This window comes from Juglans microcarpa x Juglans regia, chromosome 7D, assembly GCF_004785595.1.
Source record: "Juglans microcarpa x Juglans regia isolate MS1-56 chromosome 7D, Jm3101_v1.0, whole genome shotgun sequence".
Lineage (NCBI taxonomy): Eukaryota > Viridiplantae > Streptophyta > Magnoliopsida > Fagales > Juglandaceae > Juglans > Juglans microcarpa x Juglans regia.
In genome coordinates, this window is record NC_054606.1 from 8,251,059 (window position 1) to 8,265,716 (window position 14,658).

A 14,658-nucleotide genomic window follows, 5' to 3' on the forward strand; every position below is an offset into this window, starting at 1 on the left:
GAACATTGAAGATATGACAGCAAGCTGCTCTGCTCCAGGAAGATTCCCTCTTTGGCAAGATTGACAGCAAGCTCCAAATTGTTCAACTGTAAATGTAAATAGACCCCATTTGTAAACAAAATAATTATTCTTCCATAATAAAACCAACAAAAATGCATGCTTGTGAGTATACCTGGCCACGACAAATGGTACAATTGTTTGATCATTTACAGTGGCCAATAACACCTGTCCATGCCTATTGATTGCATAAAAAACCTCTCACTGGTGAAGGCTGCTGTCAAAAACATTGGATCTGGACAGATTCTATTTCTATAAACTGCAAAAGCGATCTCCAAGTCATAAACAAATAATAGCCCAAGCTTGGTGATCACGTAGATCAAACTGTATTTGTGGGATATCTGTGAATTAAAAAAATTCATGACTATCAATTTTGCAGCAGTTTACTGAAACAAGTACCAAAAAGTAGCGACTTTGACACCTGCATTGCAACTGGAAAGTCTTCGGCAAAATCTGGGGGGAACAAAAGATCTGCTTGTTTCTTTGTAGAAGAAGGCTTCCCTACCATCAAAAATGCAAATTCATATAGTTATTAAGGATGCAAGAAAAAAAAAATTGGTTGGCAGGATGCAAGAACGTTGCAGAAGGAGAAATGTGAATACATATTAATGATAACTTCTGTAAACTAATACTCTGCCTCCAGGGTTCCCTATAGATTCTGAAAATTAATACAGTCTACCTCCAGGAACCCCACTTGATACCAGAAATGTTTATGAATCTCAAGCTCTTTCTTCCTATAGCCATAAATTCGAATACGAATCTTTTTTTTTTTTTTCATTTCTAAATAAAGATTAAGATAATAGGAGAAACAGTAGGGCTCATGGCACCTGAAAAAGATGCATAAGAGTCTGGATAACTGTTAAAAACAATCCATCATACTCCAGGATATATGATTGGAAAAGCCCATCACGCGCTATCCTACAACCATCACTACTAGAGAAGAAAGTGGTGGAGAAAGTAGCATCTTGATGGTTAGAGTTCTCGTTAAAACAGAGTAATCTGACCCACCAATCACAGAAAAAGGGAGAAAAATTAAGAACCAAGTAAAGGTTAACGGCGCTCTCATTCTGGATCAGGCGAACCACCAGGTACGAGAATGGCAATGTTGTTTCCATTTAGTAAAATCTGATCCAGCTTGTTATCCGTCTCCCTTCAGCAGTGATCTCATACTCTGTGACGTCTTCGAGGACCATATTGACGTAGACGTCGAAGCCCCTGAGAGTACCAACGAGCTCCTTGTCCCCTTCATTATCACCCATATCTTCGACCTAATGCACCTATCAATTAGTTCTGACGGGAGCAGCTGCGAAGGATTGTTAGTGGCCATTGAGTGTTTGAAAGAAGCGAGCGGTGGCAGTGCGCGAAGCGACTAAGGCAGGCATTATACCTTCTTGTGTTCTTTCATCACTAGAAGATTCTAACGGCTATTTTTTGGATTTTGTTTAAAATTCAAATTAAAACCACGGTAACTAGCTTTATTAATATTCAGCCTCCGAAGAGTTGACGGGTGATTCAGGTGAAATAACGATGAAAATGTTGGCGATCGGCCAATTGGAGTATTAGCTTTTGTCTCGAGACTTTCTCAACATTATATTCACCCTTTTACAATTAATTTTACACGACAGGAACGCCAAATCATTTAAATTATTTCGTTCTTATTAGATGTTTTTCACAAAATATAAATTTCTATTTTTATTTAGATTGTAATTTTTTATTGATGAATTCAAAGGAAACGTAAATCTAGTTTATCGTAAATTCTTACTTTTTGAGATAACAAAAACTAATCCAACATATCAAACTAACATCAATGCCTTAATATGAATTTATAGATTTTTTTTTTTTTTTATTTGTTGTCGATTAATCATGTAGTTTCACTTGCTAAGTGTATCTGCATCCAAGAGGGCATTTTTGCAATTTTGGGAGGACGATTTTCTTCCCTCCGCTAGGGTTTGACAATTCGCGATATTTGCTTTGCTACTAGGGCCACGGCATATGCCTACTTTGGGTGGCACTCCGATGTCCCTTATGGCCGATAGAAATGAGAAGGAGACGTCTAGTGGTCGACTGGAAGGGTCTAGTTTTGAGAATAGGGTCGAGTCTGAGAAGGGTGGTTTGCCGTCTGGGGTGGGGGGAGATAGGCTGTCGTTTGTGCAAGCTCTGCAGAGGCCGCTGCCGCAGTCTAAGTTTCGGATTCCTCTGAGGAAGCCGAAGCATATCAATGGTGAGTTGGGGTTTGTCTTCTATGAGGTGGAGATGGACAGGATTGCAGAGGACCTCAAGTTCGCTCTTGTGCTGAAATTTCTAGTGGCGAGATCGTCGATTGATGTTTTACGGCTGAAGATTATCAAGGCTTGGGGTTTTCTCTGAGGTTCTGATGGTTAGCTTTATGGATGATTACCATGTCTTATTACATTTGGAAAATGAGAAAGCTACCTTCATGCCTGGGCGAGAAAGGAGAGGATGGTGACTGTCTGTCAATTCAGACTGTTCAACGGGATCGTGGACTTCGATGTGAAGAAAGATCCTTCAATTGTGACTCAATGGACCTACCTACCAGGTTTGCCTCTTCATTTGTATAGGATTGATTGTCTACAAATTCTAGCATCTAGATTTGGTAGATTTCTGAGTACAGATAATGCAACACTATATAGAGCAAGGGCTACAGGGGCGAGAATTTGTGTGGAGATTGATCTTCAAGATGAACCGATTGGTGGCTTTCTGTTAGTGGTTGGGCAAAAACCCCCTTTATGGCAGGATGTGGTTTATGAGAAGGAGGATTTTATTGCAGTAAGTGTTTTAGGCAGGGGCATACGGCGGTCGTATGTAAGGCTGGGGCGATGAAGCCAAAGCCTTTCAAAAAGATTGAGAATATGAAGTCAGGGAAGGAAAGGAAAGGAAAAAACATGGAGGGAGGTTGGGCGTAAAGACATCCAAGTTAATTTGGTGGTTGTTGGGGATGGTGGTGAGAAAGGAGATGATGGCACATGAGGGGGTATGACAGAGGGTCTGCTGTTAATTGGGGAGGTGGATGGAGGAAGGGGTGGATGGGGTTGTGAGTGTAATTCCTAAAGAAGAAACGAGGGAGGCTGCTAGGGGAGATACTGAGGGAACTAGTTTATTACTGGATGCTAAAGTTAGTAGAGGCTTTAAAGATAAGGTGGTGGAGAGGGAGCACATGGAGGGTGAGGAGGAGAGGTTGGATTTGGAAATTGGGGGTGGAAGTGATGGGCTAGAGGATAGAGTTGTTTGCAGTAACATGTTTGAGATATTATCGGAAAGGGATATTGAGTTCGTGGAGGATAGTTGAAAGATTATCACTCAGACCCTGGGTTGCAAATGCAGGAGGTTTCAGCAATGAGAAAGTCTAGTAGGGTGAAAGCCCAACCTTAAAAATTGAATCTATGATTGATAAAATTTTAGTCTTGAGAATTTCTCAACACTATATTCATAACGTTTTACAATTGATTTTACAATCTTTTAACGACAGAACGCCAAATCATTTAAATTATTTCTTTCTTATTAGATGTTTTTCACAAAAATATAAATTTCTATTTTTATTTCGATTGTAATTTTTCATTGATGAATTTAAAGGAAAAGTAAATCTGGTTTATTGTAAATTCTTACTTTTTGAGATAACAAAAAATAATCCATCATGTCAAACTAATATCAATGCCTTAATATGAATTTATAGATTTTTTTTTTCGATTAATCATGTAGTTTCACTTGCTGTAACGTTCATAACATGAATGACACCCGACACTACGATGGTCTCGTGACATGGGTATGTGAAGTTCACGTAATAACTGGTTAAGCGTGCAAGGTATGTGCTTGTAACCAATTATTATGACCTTTCAGTATAAACTGTAACATTCATAAGATAAATAACATCATAAAATAAAGGTGTGTTTGCTAATGGTTGGCATAGTTTAGTTAGATGATCAGACATGCACTTAAGACACCCAAATGAGAGTTGACATTCCCTTAAATGCTTTCCGTCACAAGAAACTGCAAAGTTCTGTCCAAATCCAATCACATTTTACTATAGGATATAATTACCCAAAAGATGAAAAGATGAAGAGTTGGATGGGCTGGAAGCCTAGAAGTTGATGGGCCTGGAGAGTAAGGAGTGATTTGGATTTAGAGATGAGTTGAGATGTGTTGAAATGGTTTGTGAATAGTAGAATAAATGTTGAATTATTTATTATATTTTGTGTGAAAATTTGAAAAAGTTATTTTGGGATTTGAAAAAGTTGAATTGTTTTTTTTTTATTAAAACAAACCACTTCATTCAAAACATAACAAAGAGTCACAAACAACTGTCAAGCCAAATGGCTTGAGAGATAAAGTCCGGGAACCCACCCCACCACATTGTGATGGGATCAACAACCCAAGCGTGTCTAGCTAGTCCATGGGCTGCCCCATTTCCTAGTCTATTCACATGACCAATCTTTACAACAATAAAAGTAGCAATCAGTAGCCGAATCTCATGAATAATGGACCCCCAAGGTGATTGGTCTTCAGAAGCTGCCACCAACACCTTCACCACCAGCAGGCAATCCGATTCCACTATCAAGTGTGTGATACCCATGTGTGCAATAAATTGAATACCACCATATCTGGATGTTCCACCTCCCATTCACCCTTACTAGCTGACAGAATAACTTTCCCTTGTGCATCTCTCAATATCGCCCCAACCCCTGTTCTATGGATATGGTGGAACGGCTCCATCAATGTTGAGCTTCAAGAATCCCACAGGAGGTGGCTGCCAACCATAAAAGTTTTTCAAAGCTACAGCAGGGTGTAATCTTACTTCCCCAAACATCCTATGCATCATCACTGCATGTTCAATTACAGTCCTTGCATCAAGAATTTCATTCTCATGACGCTTTCTATTCCTCCTAAACCATAAGCTTGAAGCTATAGTGAAGAACATTGCCAAGTCATCCAGTCCTCCCAAAGATCTCACCTGCGTAGCCGCATCAAACAGACTTTGGTTTCTATCCACTTGGCCCATAACAGGAAGGTAGCATGGCCATAAATCTTCAATACTTGGATAGCTTAACAGAACATGTGGCAGATTTTCAGTATCAGCATCACAGAACCCGCACCCCTCCCTCACTTCCATCTTTTTCTTTTGCGGGTTTGACTCTGTTGGTAAACAATCTAGGCAGGCTCGCCAAGAGAAGATCCTTGTTCTATGTTGGATATTCATCCTCCATAGTGCCTTCCATAAATCCCCTTGAGACTGAGCAACAGATGATTCCCCTCCAGCTTGTCTCTTGTTTGTTCTCAACCATCTATATGCAGATTTCACACTAAAATCTCCACTTCTATCTACCCCCCATATGAGTTTATCCCGTTGTTCCCCTGGGCAAACTGGGATCCTCAGTATCTTATCAGCCACATTTGGATTGAAGAGAGTTCTCACCTTCTCTATATTCCACCACCTAGCCTCCACATCAAACAGGGTGTCCACAGTATCACTTTCCTCCCTATTCGGCATAGCAAAATTTGAATTCTGGAGCAGGCCAGATTCACAACCTGGTATCCAATTATCAAACCATATCCTCACAGTTCTCTCATCCTCTATCCTCCACCTGCACCCTTGCTTAAGCATAGCCTTTGCTACCCAAATTCTCCTCCAAGTATAAGAGGGGTTACTCCCCAATTTTGACTAAAAAAAAATAGACTGCGAAAAATACCTCGCCTTAAACACCCTGTGCAGTAGCGTACCCTCCCCATTTAGTATCCTCCACCCTTGCTTTGCCAAGAGATCCATATTGAAATCTCTCAAGTCCTTGAAACCCATACCTCCACAAGCTTTTGACTCACACATTTTAGCCCAACTTACCCAATGTATCTTCCTCTCATCCTTCCTCTGACCCCACCAAAACCTAGCCATCATGGCTTCTAACTCAGAGCAAAACACCTTAGGTAACAAGAAACAGCTCATAGAGTAAGTTGGTATTGCCATCGCCACTGTTTTGATTAGAACTTCCTTACCCCCCTGTGACAGTAACTTCTCCTTCCAACTTTGTAATTTCTTCCACACACGATGCTTAATTTTAGAGAAAGCCCTTGTTTTAGATCTACCAACAATAGGAGGTAGCCCTAGATACCTTTCATAGTTATTCTCGGCCCCAATATGCCACATTCCCATGATCTGTCTCCGAAGCTGATCACTAACATTTTTGCTAAATACCATTGAGGTTTTCTCAATATTTATCTTCTAACCAGAGGCTAACTCATAAACTTTCAACAATGACTACACATTTAGATTCTCTTCAACTGTAGCTTGACAGAAAACTATGCTATCATCAACAAATAGAAGGTTGTTTATCACTGGTGCTCCCCTACACACCCGAACCCCACTAATTGACCTCTCTTCCCCTGTCTTCTTTAGTAAGGATATAAGGCCCTCAGTGCACAGGAGGAATAGGTAAGGGGATAACGGATCCCCTTGCCTTAATCCTCTCATTGGGACAATTGGACCCTTTGGAGCACCATTAATCAAAATAGAATAGGACAGTTCGCACATAAAACATAATCATGGCCACCACTTTTGTATCAAATCCCAAAGACCTCATGGCTCATTCTAGGAACTCTCACTCAATCCTATCGTAGGCTTTACTCATGTCCAATTTAATCGACATATAGCCTTTCTTGCCCTTCTTTTTATGCTTCAAGAAGTGAATAAGCTCACAGGCTATTAAGACATTATCCGTAATCAGACGGCCAGGTACAAAAGCAAATTGTGATTCGGAAATAATATGATCAAGCAAACCCTTCAGCCTATTTGCAATCATCTTGGATATCAGCTTATACAGCACATTACAAAGACTCACAGGTCTGAAATCAGTAACTTTAGTGGGTCCAGACTTCTTAAGAATCAACGTGATAAAAGTATGGTTTAAAGTTGACGGAAACTCACCAGAGTTTAAAGCTAACAACGCTGCCCTAGTCACCTTCCCTCCCACAGTTTGCCAATATTTCTAAAAAAAAAAAAAAAAAAAAAAAAAAAAAAAGAGGCATCCCATCAGGTCCCGGGGCCTTTAGAGGGTACATCTCCTTTAAGGCCTTTAGAGGGGCCTCTGAATTGTTTATTATATTTTATGTGAGAATTTAAAAAAGTTGTAATGATAAGATGAGATGAGTTGTGGTGGGTTTTGAATGCAAACGAAGCCTTAAGGGGAAGATTGACGTTGAAGGGACTAAGGATTGAAGATGTAGATATGTAAAAGAGTGAGTAGTAGGTGGTCAAATCTTTTTCGTTTTATTTTTATTCAAATATGAGTCAATATTGGACTCATTTTAGATTCAGGAATAGTTTTTTTTTTTTTAATATTTGTGTGAGTTCGAACTTGTGCTGCTTCATTTAGATAAATAGATTATTTTATTTTATAATTTCATTTACTAATTTTGACTAAAATTTTGCTAACATCTTTATAAAGTTTCTATATACATAAGTCAATCATTATATTTATAATGTGCTTCAAAAAAATGATTATATTTATAATGATTTAAGTGGCATGTTTATTCAGCCTCCAAAGTAGCATGTTTATTCAGCCTCCGAAGAGTTAATAGGTGATTTAGGTGAAATAATAATGAAAACGTTGGCAATCGGCCGATTGGAGTATCAGCTTTTATCTTGAGAATTTCTTTCACTCTTTTATCTCTTAAAAACAAGTATAAATCACAGCTTTTATCTTGAGAATTTCTTTCACTCTTTTATCTCTTAAAAACAAGTATAAATCATCAGCAACATTATATTCACAACATTTTATAATTGATTTTACAATCTTTTAACGACAGGAATGCCAATTCATTTAAATTATTTCTTTCTTATTAGATGTTTTTCACAAAATATAAATTTCTATTTTTATTTCTATTGTAATTTTTCATTGATGAATTCAAAGGAAACATAAATCTAGTGTATTGCAAATTCTTACTTTTTGAGATAACAAAAAATAATCCATCATGTCAAACTAACATCAATGCCTTAATATGAATTTATAGATTTTTTTTTTTATTTGTTGCCGATTAATCATGTAGTTTCACTTGCTGTAACGTTCATAACATGAATGGCACCCGACACAAAGATGGTTTCGTGACATGGGTATGCGAAGTTCATGTAATAAATGGTTAAGCGTGCAAGCTGGTGTGTGCTTGTAACCAATTATTATGACCTTATGGTGTAAACTATAAAGAGATAGAAAGGATATCCTATTAGTCCTCAAGTTCCTTTGGGATCTTTGGACTAATCTTTGTAACAAATAGTGGCAGAGAGTCATGCATGGTCTGACATTAAGGTGCCGTTTAGATAGTGAATTGAAATGAGATAAAAATTAAAAATTGAAAATTGAATAAAATATTATTATAATTTTATTTTTTTAATATTATTACTATTTTGAGATTGAGAAAATTGAATTATTATTATATTTCGAGTAAAATTTTAAAAAAATTGTAATGGTAAGATAAGATAAAATTAAATATGTTTTGTATCCCAACCGAACTTATAAAAGGAAGAATGATTAGCTTTAGCCTTTCTTTTTTAAAGAGATTTGTTTATTGGGTCATTTACCTACAAGTTAACTACTCGTGAACCCGGGGATCATGTAGCTTATTTGTGTACGTAAATAAGCTCCTCAGCTAGCTAGTGTATTTTGGACTCTATTACAACAACAACAAAAACAAAAACAAAAAAATAATAGACAGACAAAATGGATATCAGTCTAATAAGCAGATACTTTTCATATTCTTTAAAAGCTTAATAATAAAGTGTTAGTTGAAGCTACATTCTCAAGGAGTTAAAAGCTACATCCAGAAACATCATTAATTTGTAGTCTTTCCACCTCATTATAACGAGACATTCTTGTGTGCAGAAAGTTTCAATTTTTAAACCATTGCAGCACTACTCTAACATCTTTTAACAAATGTGACAACGCTATAGCCATTTAACAAAGATAAATTGAATCAACCTCATGAAGAACTACAACGAACATACATCGGTCAACAAAAATGATTGCTCGAAAATCTTTTGTGTACTGACACTTGAGAAGTATTACAAATATTTAGAAATTTAGAAACTCATGGAACCAAGAAGATAAATAACAGCCTATGATAAAGGCGTGTTTGCTAATAGTTGGCATAGTTTAGTTAAATGATTAGACATGCACTTAAGACACCTAAATGAGAGTTGACATTGCCTTAAATGCTTTCAGTCACAAGTAACCACAATGTTCTGTCCAAGTCCAATTACCATTTACTATAGGATATAATTACCTAAAAAAGGAAAAGGTGAAAAGTTGCATGGGCTGGAAGCTAGAAGTTGATGGGCCTGGAGAGTAAAGGGGAAGATTGAAGTTGAAGGGACTAGGGATTAAAGGGGTAAATGTGTAAAAGAGTGAGTAGTAGTGGTCAAATCTTATTCGTTTTATTTTTATTCAGTTGAGATTGGACTCTTCATCGAATTGCATTTTATATTCACAAATAATTTTTTTAAATATTCGAATGAGTTCAAAGTTGTGCTACTTCATTTAGATAAATAGATTATTTTATTTTATTTTATTTTATAATTTCATTTACAAATTCTGACTAAGATTTTGCTAACATCTTTATAAAGTTTCTGTATACATAAGTCAATCATTATATTTATAATGTGCTTCAAAAAAATGATTATATTTACAATGATTTAAGTAGCATGTTTAGGATTTGGAACTTGATTTCCTCTGATCTCTATCATTATTTAAAATATTTTTATTATAAAAATAATAAATATGAAGTTATTTGAGTTTATATGAGCTTGTATGAGTCCAATCGCGTCTTATATAAATTGTATTATTAAATAATCAATCATAATTTTGTACTAACGAACAACTCATCTAATAAACAAATCAAGTTAAATTCGAGTTAGACCGAATCAATCTCAAAGAACAATACTATATATTTACAGCCTTAAAAAAATAAAGATGCAGAATGTAAATAAAAAGTAAAATTAGTGCCAGCTCCAAATATTCCTATCTGGGACATGTTAACAAAGAGACATGTATACAATCAATGGTGTCCATTTTTTCAAATCCAGTGTTATACAAACTTCCCGCATTTTCTCTAATCTAGACTTGGCGCCAAATTTATAATTCGAAAGTAGCAGCTAAAAATTAGAAGGATGATGCTATCAGGCCGTCAGCATTTACTAGCTAGTTATAATTTTTTTATTTTTGATTATTTTTAAATATTTTTTAACATTTTAAATTATTGAAAAAAGTAAAAACATATATAATTTTACTAATAATTACTTTTTTAACCATTAAATAAATAAATTAATTAAAATACATCAACAATAAATTTGAAAGACTTCACTAACATTTTCAAAGCACCTGCACCTCCACATAGATCAAAGCTTAGCATGCTTACGACACGTAACCATGACACTTTTGCATAGCTATCTTCACAAGGACCACAAATCTAGTTTAAGGCAATAGCAACTTCGAGAACCAACCGCTGCACAATTTCATCATCTTAAGGCTCTCTTTACGAAATATTGGCAAAGTTGTGTATATCCTCGAACCACCATTAAAGCCCAACTATCAATTCTTCCCAATGCTATGAAGGACACACCTTTTCTGGGTGCACTTTTCTTGCTCTTTGGGTGTAGAGGGAGAGTGATTATTTGGTTGGAGATCATGAAGGAAGATCGGGAGGTATGTAGTGAGGCTGGTTGTTCAAAGCAAACACTTGGAATGTAGGATACTAGTGGCAATGGTGCCACCACTGCCTCCAAAGAAGAAGAGGGAACCGTCATAGAATGGGTATTTCCAACCACCTGATATCTAGCTCTTCTTTGCCATGGCTCCTAGACGCCTAGCCTATGCTTTGTAGTGGCGAGTGGCTTTTCTTCTTCTTCAATTTTCCCTTTTGTTGTATGAGTTGCTTGCTTACAACATTGTATTGGCTTTGGATATTACTGTATGCTTTCTTCTTCTTTTTTCTTTCCTGGTTTGAAGGAGTAAAGATAGGAAGAAGCACGTATGTATATTTATTGAGATTTCAGGGTGTAGCTTGGTCTTATGGCGTTCTGCTATTTGCATATAATCAATTCCAGAGTCTGTGTTAGCAAGTTGAAACTATGTTCAGTCTTTTTCTGCCATTTCCTCCCTGGAGAATTTGAAACCGTGATCACATGAATGGAACCTTTTTTTTTCGAATGAACCTTTTTTTAGTCACATCGTGAATGTTGGGATTGGTAAATGAAGAAGTCTTGCTACTATTTATAAATAATTTAGTACTGTTTATTAATTTTTTTTATTACTATTTACAATTTTTTATCTCATTGTCCCATAGCCTAATAGATTGTTGGAGCAGTTTTAGGTCACATCCTAGCTATTGAGCAATCCACTCTTTCCTCCAGCTCAAAGATGATACAAAAAATGAACTCCACCTTAGAAGATAGTCTTCCAGAAGAATCGAGTGTTACTTAGACTAGGATGTGTGCTACCTCTGTGTAAATGTAATGTTCTGGCAAGATTCCCTCTGTAACAAACTTTGCCAATCTTTCCGTATAGTAGTGCATATCAGCTACACGACAATTTTTCCAAACTAATTCTGTTAAGTCCAGATTGTATATATACCAACTTGTATTGCTCTACTAATCAATGAGAATGAAATACATTTCTTCCTAAAACTCTATCATGGTACCAAAGTTGGAATACGACTAAAGTCCTCAATGGCTGGTGACCACTCTTCCTTCGAAAAAGACCACTCCTCCACCACCTTCCAACTTCTCAGTAATTTTTCCCACATAGTTTCAGCCAAACTTGGTTCCGACAACTTCCTCCTCTAGCGAGTACAAATTCATTAATGGCTCTTCTCCTCCTCCCCTCTGATCCTTCCTGCCTCATCTCCCTCTCCATCACTTTCCTCCCCATCTCAAACTAATCCAGCTTACCTTCAATGGCGTCACAGAGACCAGTTGCTTCTCAATGCCCTTCTTTCATCTCTCACCGAACCCATTCTTGCTCAAGTCATTGCATCTCGCACATCTCGTGAGCTTTAGGTCACACTTGACACAATGTTCAATTCCCAATCCCAGACCAAAATTTTTCAAATCCGCCATCAACTCACCAACTTGAAAAAAGGTTCACTCTTGGTAACAGATTACAATCGCAAGGTTCGTTTACTTTCTGATAGTATGACTATTGTTGGGGAACCATTGAGGGATTCTGAGGTTGTTTCCTATCTTCTTGATGGCCTCACATTTAAGTTTGGGGCCTTTGTCATTTCTGTCACCACACATCCCACGCTCATAACCTCTGCTGAGCTCTTCAACCTACTTCTTACCTTTGAAAGTCACATCTCTTCAGCCTGGTCTTCTTCCTAACCCCTCTGCAAATATCACCACTGCTTCTTCCCCTTGTGGTGGTTGAGGTGAATATCGTGGTAGCCATAATGGCTATCGACATAGTCGTGGTTGAGGTGGCTGTCCCTTCTCATCCTCTCAGCCACCTTCACATTATGGTAACAAGCCTACTTGTCAGGTTTGCCAAAAATTTGGTCACGTTGCTTTGCAATGTTACCACAGATTTGATCAAGCCTATCAATATGATCCTCCCCAAGCTCTATCCATTCACTATACCAATGCTCAATCCCTTTCAGATAAGCAATGGTACCCTAACTCAACTACAACAAACCACCTTACTTCTTATCTGCATAACCTCAACCTCTCTGTCGAACCATAATCAGGACCTGAACAAATTAAAGTTGGTAATGGCACTGGTCTTACTGTGACCCGCTTTGATGACTCTCATTTCTCAACTTCCAATTCTAATTTTCTTATGCGCGATTTACTTTATGTTCCTCAGATTATAAAAAAATCTTATCTTAGTTAATCAATTTTATTGTGATAATTCAGTGTTTTTCAAATTTCATGACTCTCATTCACTGTGAAGGACAAGCGAACAGGAACCCTCTACTCAAAGGACCAACACATAATGGTCTCTATATATTTCCTTCTCCAAACACTCCCAAGTCAGATCAAGTTACTCTAGTTGGAGAAAAGACCATTATCGCTCACTGGCATCATCGTCTTGGCCATTTATCTCTTCGGCTTGTTTCTCACATTTTGCACAACAAATGCTTGCCATTTATTCCTTCTCCACCTGGCTTGTTTCTCACATTTTGCACAACAAGTGCTTGCCGTTTATTCCTTCTCAATCTAACTTTTTTTTTTGCACTAGTTGTCCTCTTGCCAAGTGTCAGGAATTATCCTTTAAGAATTATGTCAATAGAATTCTTCAAACTTTTCATTTGATCTATGTAGATGTTTGGGGTCCATCCCCTCATTTATCAAGAGAAGGTTTTCGCTATTACATTTCTTTTGTTGATGACTATAACCGTTATACGTGGTTTTATCCACTTGCCTCTAAAGGCGATGCTACCTCCACTTTCCTTCTTTTCCAAACACATGTTGAAAGGCTTTTAAGTGCTAAAATAAAAATTATTCAAAATGATTGGGGTGGCGAGTTTCGCCCCTTACCCGAGTTCTCCAATATCAAGGAATTGCGCATCGACTTTCTTGCCCTCATACCCACCAACAAAATGGTGTGGTAGAGAGAAATCACCATCACATGGTCGAAACCGGACTTGCACTTTTAGCAACGGCTTCCCTACCTTACAAATTTTGGACGAATACTTTTCAAACCGCTGCCTATCTCATTAATTTTCTTCCATCTCTCTCACTTAAAAATAAATCACCTTATCTTCTTCTTTTTAATTAGGAACCAGATTACTCATTTCTTAAAATTTTCGGTTCCAAATGTTAGCCAAATTTTCGTCCCTACAACAATCATAAATGCATTTCTGTTCTCTCCCTTGTATTTTTCTTAGGTATAGTCCCATGCACAAAGGATACAAATGTCTTCATTTATCAACCAATCGCATGTATATATCTCGAGATGTCTTCTTTAACGAGAATTATTTTCTATATTCCACACTCTCCTTGTCGGCTTCTACTTCCCCTCATCAAACTTAGTGTTATACAAATTTCCTGCATTTACCTGACCTAGACTTGCCGCCAAATTTGTAATTCGAAAGTAGCGATTAAGGCCTCATTTATTTTTGCAAATGAGATGAGATGAGATGAATTGAAATAAAAATTGAAAATTGAATAAAATATTATTAAAATATATTTGTTTTAATATTATTATTATTTTGAAATTTAAAAAAGTTAAATTGTTTATTTTATTTTGTGTAGAAATTTAGAAAAGTTGTAATGATTAGATAAGATAAGATGAGATTATGGCTGTAAAAATAAACCGGCGAACCGGAAAACCGGCCTAGACCCATTGGTTTGGTCTGATTTTGGACTGGTTCGATTCGAGACTGGTTCCTCAATTTTAAAAAGCTGTCATAACCAGTATGGTCTCAATTTTATGTTTTCTAGGATCAGACCGAACTAGTTTGCATATTTATATATTTTTAATTAGTTTTTAATATTATATATAATCTTTATAAATTATAATTATATCTGAAATAATGTTATATTATAATTTAGAACATAAAATTTTAATTTTAAACATGAACATTTATTTGATCATATGTTTTAAA

At 36.7% G+C, this 14,658-nt stretch overlaps 1 long non-coding RNA gene and 1 pseudogene across 1 annotated transcript; both read right to left on the reverse strand.

The window, feature by feature from the left end:
- Nucleotides 1-15: 15 nt before the first annotated feature.
- LOC121239152 lies at nucleotides 16-626 on the reverse strand. Its single transcript, XR_005935249.1, has 3 exons — nucleotides 479-626; nucleotides 173-398; nucleotides 16-86 (listed from the first exon to the last, which is right to left on the reverse strand). It is a non-coding gene; the product is annotated as an uncharacterized LOC121239152 (long non-coding RNA).
- Nucleotides 627-839: 213 nt separating this feature from the next.
- On the reverse strand, nucleotides 840-1,474 carry LOC121239684 (annotated as a pseudogene).
- Nucleotides 1,475-14,658: the final 13,184 nt, after the last annotated feature.